An 8,432-nucleotide genomic window follows, 5' to 3' on the forward strand; every position below is an offset into this window, starting at 1 on the left:
AGCATATCTCCAATACAAGGTCAGGCTGCCCTATTGATTACCGCCCACTCCGCCACTTCTTCTTAGCCACTCCGAAATCCGTCAACCGGGCTCCTCAAAGCAGCGCTAGTCGCTAATTACTCTCTCGCGCTCCCCTTGTGCTCTCGGTAGCCGTCGGCTAGCGGTAAAACTATTTGCGTCAATAGTTCTTTAACTTGAGACCAACACTAAAGACACAGCAGTCAGCCTGGCTTATACTATCAATGACAATAGGTTACCGTGAATTTCTTCCCATTAAATTCCCTTTGTGCCAGCACCATGCTCTTTAGGGACAACACCACATTTGTCCTCTTCATTAATGTCACTTCCCTAAAGCAACACATCATCACAGTGCAAAGCTTGGTCAAACTGTAATTGAAAAGGCCCAAGGGGAATTCCTGAGGTTTTGTACCATGGGAGAGGTTAGGGGGGGCTGGGAGGGGATATACCCCCCCCCCCCCCCCCCCACCTCACCGTAGCTACTCTACATCCATCAATGTTGAGTTGTACCATTGGGGGTCTCTAGGAAATAACACATACAGAATCATGTCAGATCCACCTCAATCTGGCGATGAGTCTGATTCGAACAAGCTCGGCAAATGGACCCACTTCAAGAGGGTCCGGGATCAGAAACAGAATTCTTCCTTCAGATGTGGACTTCACAGGCTTGATGACACAGCCGCCTCGCCATGCATTCCGCAACAGATAAAATTAAACACTCGCGATTACGCATCGCTTTGAAAACTCCTGGATCATGATCAGTACCTTTTTTTTTTTTTCATGTCGAACCTCAAACAGCAGAGATTTGATAAATTGTGCAAAAAGTATACCACAACTAAACTGTCGCTTAATGAAATGTGATAGTTTTGAAAAGACAACAGGGCTTCTTTGCAATGTCCTTTTTTTTTTTTGGTCAAATCTGAGGTGTTGTGTTCTTTAGGTGTGAAGATCAAAGCATCAGACATGCCTTGAACAAATGCTTCAAAAAACGCATTCTGTGAAATGTGAATAATGAAGCAGCGACATTAAATTGTAACCGATAATTTAGAAATGATTCCTCAGAAGTGTTAAGATACAAGTGTGCGGATTTGAAAAAATACAATAAATTAATAAAGAGGGGGTGTTCTTGCTCCAATCGCTACGAGGTGCCCTTGCTGGTGAAAAGGAGGGCATTGAAGTTCCAGGCGGGGTGAGGGGGGGTTGTCGGTTGTGAATTATATGCATGCACGCTGTTGCATCTCACTACATTTTATGACAATAGGAGCGTTAGTATTGCTTATCAAAAATGCAGCCCTGTGGGGGGCATAAGCCAGTGCAAACTGTAGGCCGGTCCCAAGCCCGGATAAATGCAGAGGGTTGCGTCAGGAAGGGCATCCGGCATAAAACTTTGCCAAACAAATATGAGCGTTCATCCAAAGAATTCCGTACCAGATCGGTCGTGGCCCGCCACCGGCGCCGTCAACCTGCAGGGCGCTGGTGAATGTTGGGACTATGACAGGAAAATCTCGGGAGTTGGTTGACATGATGATTAGGAGAAAGGTTGATACATTGTGTGTCCAGGAGACCAGGTGGAAAGGCAGTAAGGTTAGAAGTTTAGGGGCAAGGTTTAAATTATTTTACCATGGTGTAGATGGGAAGAGAAATGGAGTCGGGGTTAATTTAAGAGTTGGCTAAGAATGTCTTGGAGGTGAAAAGAGTATCAGATCGAGTGATGAGGCTGAAACTTGAACTTGAGGGTGTTATGTATAATGTGATTAGTGGCTATGCCCCACAGGTAGGATGTGACCTAGAGGTGAAAGAGAAATTCTGGACAGAGCTAGACAAAGTAGTTCTGAGCATCCCAGACAGAGGAACAGTTCGAAAGATGGAGGCATGCACTGGAAAGCAGAGGAATGAAGATTGGCCGAAGTAAAATAGAATATATGTGCATGAATGAGAGGGGTGGTGGGGGAAGAGTGAGGCTACACGGAGAAGAGATAGCAAGGGTGGAGGACTTTAAATACTTGGGGTCAACCGTCCATAGCAATGGTGAGTGTGGTCAGGAAGTGCAGAAACGGGTCCAAGCAGGTTGGAACGGGTGGAGGAAGGTGTCAGGTGTGTTATGTGACAGAAGAGTCTCTGCTAGGATGAAGGGCAAAGTTTCTAAAACAGTGGTGAGGCCAGCCATGATGTACGGATTAGAGACAGTGGCACTGAAGAGACAACAGGAACCAGAGCTGGAGGTGGAAGAAATGAAGATGTTGAGGTTCACTCTCGTAGTGATCAGGTTGGATAAAATTAGAAATGAGCTCATCAGAGGGACAGCCAAGGTTCAGAGAGCAGACTTGGATGGTTTGTACACATCCAGAGGAGAGAGTCAGTATATGGGTAGAAGGATGCTGAGGATGCAGCTGCCAGGGAACAGAGCTCGAGGAAGACCAAAGAGAAGGTTGATGGATGTCGTGAGGGAAGACATGAGGGCAGTTGGTGTTCGAGAGGAGGATCCAGGAGATAGGCTTACATGGAAAAGGATGACGCGCTGTGGCGACCCCTAAAGGGACAAGCCGAAAGGAAAAAAAGAGTATTGCTTATCAAAAACGCTGGCAAGCACGGTCAAGGTCCTTTTGGGTGACTGGTTTATTCATGGCACGACTTAATCACAGCGTACATCTTGAGTCGCTGCGCTCATAGGAGACCATTAGAGTAGTTTTCCCAGAAAGTGTGCCTCATCACCTACTGTCAAGCACTGGGTGAAATCGGGTAAAGGCACGAATGATGAGGAAGGAGGGGAAGAAAGAAAAAGGGCATCTTTTTAAGAACCATCCACAGGGGCAAACTGCAATGCTTGAAAAAGACAAACATGCATTATATATGAGGAGGGGCGGGGTCGATGCCTGTGAGTCCACCGCTTATTGGGCGCTCATTTTTGAGAGAATATGGTCACACTACTTGAGGGGAGATACTTCGAGTACACCTTCATATAGCCGCATGCTGGAATGTTGTCATTTTCACGACTATAGTTGATGGCTGTGTAAACTCAATCCCTGCTGGTTGGGTTTATTTCCAGACAGTAAAATGCACAAGAACCTAAATATGTCACAACAAACCAAATCTCTTCTCTTCTTGCTCTCAAAAATTTTAATACGAATGTTTGCTCGTGACTAAGACCTGAACATGAAGCAACATTGAAATGTGTTGCGAACAAAGTAGTAGCCTACAGTACACAGGCAAAGAGCCAAGTGCACTTTAAGGGAACGTCTTGAGCCAATTATCCTGAAAAGACGTGCTGTTATCAGATGACATGTTAAATGAAGCCGTCTTCAGTAAGCATGTCTCATCTGTTCACTACCTGTGGATAACGTCATTTAGGGTCAGAACACATTGGATGGAGGCTGGGTCGGTCCACAGACTGGTGACATTCCATTGCTGTGTGTACTGTGTGATTACTTCAAGTCCCTTTAAAGTCTCAATGTGTCTTGTAAATTTGACACACCGCAGAGAAGAGTGGTGTTTACAACCCTGCCAAATTTGAATAATGAAAAATATTCGGCAAGTTTATCAAATGAGATATAGGGTTAAACTCTTTCAGAATCAGAATCATCACAATCATCTTTATTTGCCAAGTGTGCCGCCTCTCCCCCCGATATATAAATAATAAGGACCCTCACTTCAGCTGTGACGATTCGGCGCAATTGCCACTTTCGTATTGATAATAACATTTCTACCACTACAGTGTGCAGTTAGCCATCAAGCTATTCTACATCCATCCATCCATCCATCCATTTTTTTTACACATATCCAATGTGAAAAAAAGACATCTTTCCTTTAGTGTTATGTGTTTTGTGGTATTTGGGCTACAGGGTCCCTATCGTGGGGCCCCCCCACGTGGCCCACAACGTCACAGGGCGAGGAGAAGAAGGGGGTGACCGGTGCATCACGCCGCCTGGCCACCACAGAGTGCCTCTCTGCGGCCTGCGAAAGCGTGTGCATCGCTCTGAACGAGCTGAGAGAGACGACACATATTTGATTGACAGCTGAAAGTTCCTCAGGGTGTGTTTTTATTGACACGCCCACAGCATCTGAAAGCTGAGACAATGAGTCATTTCGTCACCTTCTTTTATTCATTTGAATTTTGGCAAACATGTTCACAACACTCTTCTCCTCAATCTTCCCTCTCTCTGCGTGATGTGGCACACTCACTGCTGACAACGAGGCGCTCTAAAGCGGCCACACCAGTGGATTATCCGAAGGGAAGATGTATTTTCAGGGTTGTAGGCATAGCTAGCTATTTGCCGCCAATCAAAGCGGCTCCTCTCATTCCCTTTAAATGTGGCGCACTCACGGTCTTCCGTGGAGACATCTCTGTGTGGAAGAGGACGATGCATAATCACACCGCTGGCCACTGAAATATGTCTGTGGAGCTCAGTATCTGTCTGCTTGTGCCGTGATCAAATTCACCAAAATCCCTTTTGACCAGTGGTCTACATTAAGCCAGTATTTAGACGTGGTCTGAGCAGGCATAAATCGACTCTCTTCCACCAAATTGTCACTCGGTTAGTCATATGACAAAGGACACAACCTCGCTGCGCCGGAACGGCCATTTTGGCACAGACTGATGTGTCAAATTGGCAAAAATGCGCAGCAAGCCTTGCACTTGCATGACAATCAGGATACACTGGCATTGGCGCCCCACTGCAGATGCATCGCCTACGAAAATAAAAACCCAAATCTCCACAATTCAGTACTAAATAGTACTGTTGTAACACGCAAGACCGGTTTTGGTCTCAAGACCACATTTTGAAGGTCTTGGTCTTGTCTCGGACTCGAGTCCCAAAAGTCTTGTTCTTGTCTTGGCATGTGGCATGTAACGTGACAGTAAGGAGAAGCGCTTGGCTCACAAAAAGCGCAGCTCAAGACAGGACCCAAGCATTCGAACTCAGATAAGCAAATACTTTGACGTCAACCAGGATTCTGACGCTGACAATGCACTTGTCTTTTGGAACAAACACGATGACAGATTCCCACAACTCCACAAGCTGGCACTAAAATTATTCTCAGTTCCTGCCTCCTCTGCAACAGTTGAGAGGGTTTTTAGTAGCTCCTTCTGGTATGTGCACCTTGGCCGCCTGGGGGCAGTATAATAGTGGCATACAGATATACATGAAAATGGAGGAAACGGTCAAAACTTCTCAGTAAGCTGCAAAAGTATTTTTTTTTTCTTCATTTTTGCAGAGGATACAGAATATATATATATATATATATATATATATATATATATACCCGTGAGTATTGTTATAGGCTGTCTACATGTTGCTGCACCGTTTGTGTTCATATATAGAGCCTTCTTGGTTGGCCCTTCTATGGCATTTTGCATTGTTTGTTAACATTAAGCTTAGCAGACTTTGGTAAGGCGAAGCTATGTGGTTGTTTTAAATACATCGTGCTATTCTTTGTTGTTTAGTTTTGAGAGTAAATGTCAAATGGGAGTGACATTGAACAGCTTGAAGTTATTTTGAGGAATTGTTCACAATCTGTCAAACTGTTGGTTGTTGTACCAAACAACAGCTCGTATCTCGGAAAACCCATAAGTCTGGTCATTTTTAGTCAAGCACCACTGTATTAGAATTTAGTGTATCAACATAGTTAGAGAAGGGCTTGCTTGCTCCAACCTTCCACACCACTGCATTAGATTGTTGTAGTTCACCATATAGTGCCATTGTCTGATTGGTGAACAAACAGATACAGTGGCGACGCTCACGTTGTCACACAAGCGCCTTAATTGTTTTCAGATGTCAACACAGAGACCGGCTTAGACTGAGCAGATTACCTTAGCAAAGAGGAGCCGACGTGAGCTACACGCATGCCGTCCTTTTATTCCATTGTTTCATCCTTTTAGGGATTATTAATGGCTTTATAATTATTTTACGGCAGAGTCTTTGTGGTGCATTGTTGAGAGGATCTTGAAACCTGTGGCTACCATGTATAAAGATGGGGGGGGGGGGGGATAATGTACAGGAAGCTTTGCGAGATGAATGGAGACGGATGAGATTCAAGACAAAAAAAAGGAAGCACAGAGGAGCGGATGAAAGGGCAGGACCTGAGGATGTTGGGGGTGGGGGCGTATTGGGGGGGGGGGGGCATACATCCAATCAAAAAGACACCGTTAGCCTGGCCATAACCATCACTTAGATTCAAAGCTGATGACTGTACCTCCCCAAGCTGGCGCCAACCGAGCCCTCAAAACCCAGGAGACGCCGCCCGGCGCGCGTTACGCAAGATGTCACGCGCCGTTATGATGATGCAGAAAATCCGAAGACCTGGTGTGACAAATGGGTCCACCACCTTCCTCCCGACGCACAGCTGGGGCTCAAACACGCAACCGATTGGCGCCTGAGATGAAATGGCTTTATTTACATTAGCTTGGCGTAAAGCCCAAGATGGCTGCTCGTTGCTAGGCAGAGAGCGCCCAGTGTAAAGATGGCGGGCCCACAGCAAAGTGGCAAACCCGCAGAGCGAAGATCACGCCTGCTGGGAAGAAGGGCGTGGCCCGTTTTGCTGACTTTGGGAAAATCCACACGGCGGACTCGTCACGTCACGTGGAACCGAAATGTTTCGCGCAGTCGCGAAGCTTTTGAAGCACGCTCATGACGACAGAATATCTCAAAAGCTTCGCGAGGTAGGGGTTGTTTTTTGGGACATTTGAAGCATAAAATGATATTACAGCACCGCTATTGTGAGTTCTAGTTGTGAATATCACACAAAAGGCTGTGATGGAACACATTTGTGGTTTTGATACTTTAAAAAACACAAAGATTGCTTCAACCAAATGAGACCGGCAAAATATTGCCAACCCCTGACAGCAAACAATTAACATATCGTTAGCCTGATAACATAATTGCCTAGGTCATTTTGAACTTACTATCACAATCATTTTTGAAAAATGCAAATGTGCTTGCTCCAAAAAAATTGTGTTTTTTCTTTATGTGTTCAGATTGCAAAGGTTGAATTGTGGCAACTGGATTTATTGAATTTGTCGTGTTTGTTTTCTGAAAATGAAAAAACAGGCAATTATGCTATTAGGCTAACAATATCTTCTTGGTAAGATTTGACATACTGCAATAAAACTTAGCAACATTTGCATAGGGAGATTTTTTATTTTTTTACGGCACCCTTGTGGATCTCATTTTGATACTAAAAGAAGAAACCAAGCAGCTTTTTCATTCGGATACCTTACTTAAACACCAAAAAGGTAAACTATTACAACATTCATCATATCTTTGTCAGTTTTGATATAATACTAATCAGCTAAGATCTTATTAAAGACTTTTTTTTTTTTTGCGGTTGAAGAAACTTTCCAACTACAATACAGATTGCATGCGTGTGTTTTCTGAGGGACTGCCTCATAAAAAGGATCCCAAAAAATGCAAGACGTGCATCAATAATAACTGAATCCCCCAAAAGCAACTCAGCATGCATAAAAAAAAAAAAAACTCATCACAACTCCTTTGTCTCGCATATCATAACTTTAGATCCACATAATTTAGAAACAAGATTAAGAATTTGGCATTTGGGAAGAAAATAACTTCTACACATTCGTTCATTAAAAAGGTTTACAGTATGGAAGTTAAAAGGTTTAATGGGGATCCTTGTCAAAACTTGCAATGAATGGAAAGTTAATTCATAAACTGCAAGGAAAATGTATTTTAACATACTTTCTGGTGCTTGGTCACTCAACCAAATGCTTGAATATTTTGTCAAGCCCATGTATGCAAAAGGTTCAAAGATATGTTAAATTAGGAGACTTTTGACCCTCGCATCTTTTTGATGCGGGGCCATATAATGATACAGACATCATCCACCTGTTTCATGGCGTAAAAAAAAAAAAAAAAGAAAATGCTGACATACAATAGGTTCAAAGTTTGGCTGCTGGCAATTGACCTCGTTCATCAAATGTGTGGCCTGTGCGACCTCCGCAAACACACACACACACACCTCGAAACGTCAAATCAGCTCGGCAAACTGGCCACTTGCTCTTTTTAAGTTGATAGTAACATCACTGCTGTGAAGTGTGCTGTAGAACTCCAAAGGTGTGAAGGATTTGACCCAAGGCTCTCCAGTTGTCAGAAAAAGGGTCAAAGATATGACCATAATGTCTTGATGTTATAAACATTTTAAAAATCACTGACATGCCTCCTCTTTTCTATGGAAAAAAAAATATATATATATATTTTTTTAGAGATGTCAAAACGATATCAACTATGAAAATACTGTCCTGTGCAGATGAATGTAGAAATGAAATGTTGAAAAAAATATTTGTATTGTTATTTATTTTTTTAGTCAAAGACAGCTCTCACAGTGTAAAACAAAACAAAAAAGGTTGAAGACCTCTGATACAAACGTTACAGAGAAAAGCATAACAGGTATCATCCTATTCT

General features: G+C 43.5%; 1 long non-coding RNA gene across 2 annotated transcripts in view; it reads right to left on the minus strand.

Moving 5' to 3' along the window:
• LOC133484992 (uncharacterized) overlaps positions 1–8,432 on the minus strand; it is a 167,664-nt gene that overhangs the window by 83,913 nt on the left and 75,319 nt on the right. The window lies entirely within an intron of this gene.

Source organism: Phyllopteryx taeniolatus, chromosome 10 (genome assembly GCF_024500385.1).
Source record: "Phyllopteryx taeniolatus isolate TA_2022b chromosome 10, UOR_Ptae_1.2, whole genome shotgun sequence".
In the NCBI taxonomy this organism is placed as follows: domain Eukaryota; kingdom Metazoa; phylum Chordata; class Actinopteri; order Syngnathiformes; family Syngnathidae; genus Phyllopteryx; species Phyllopteryx taeniolatus.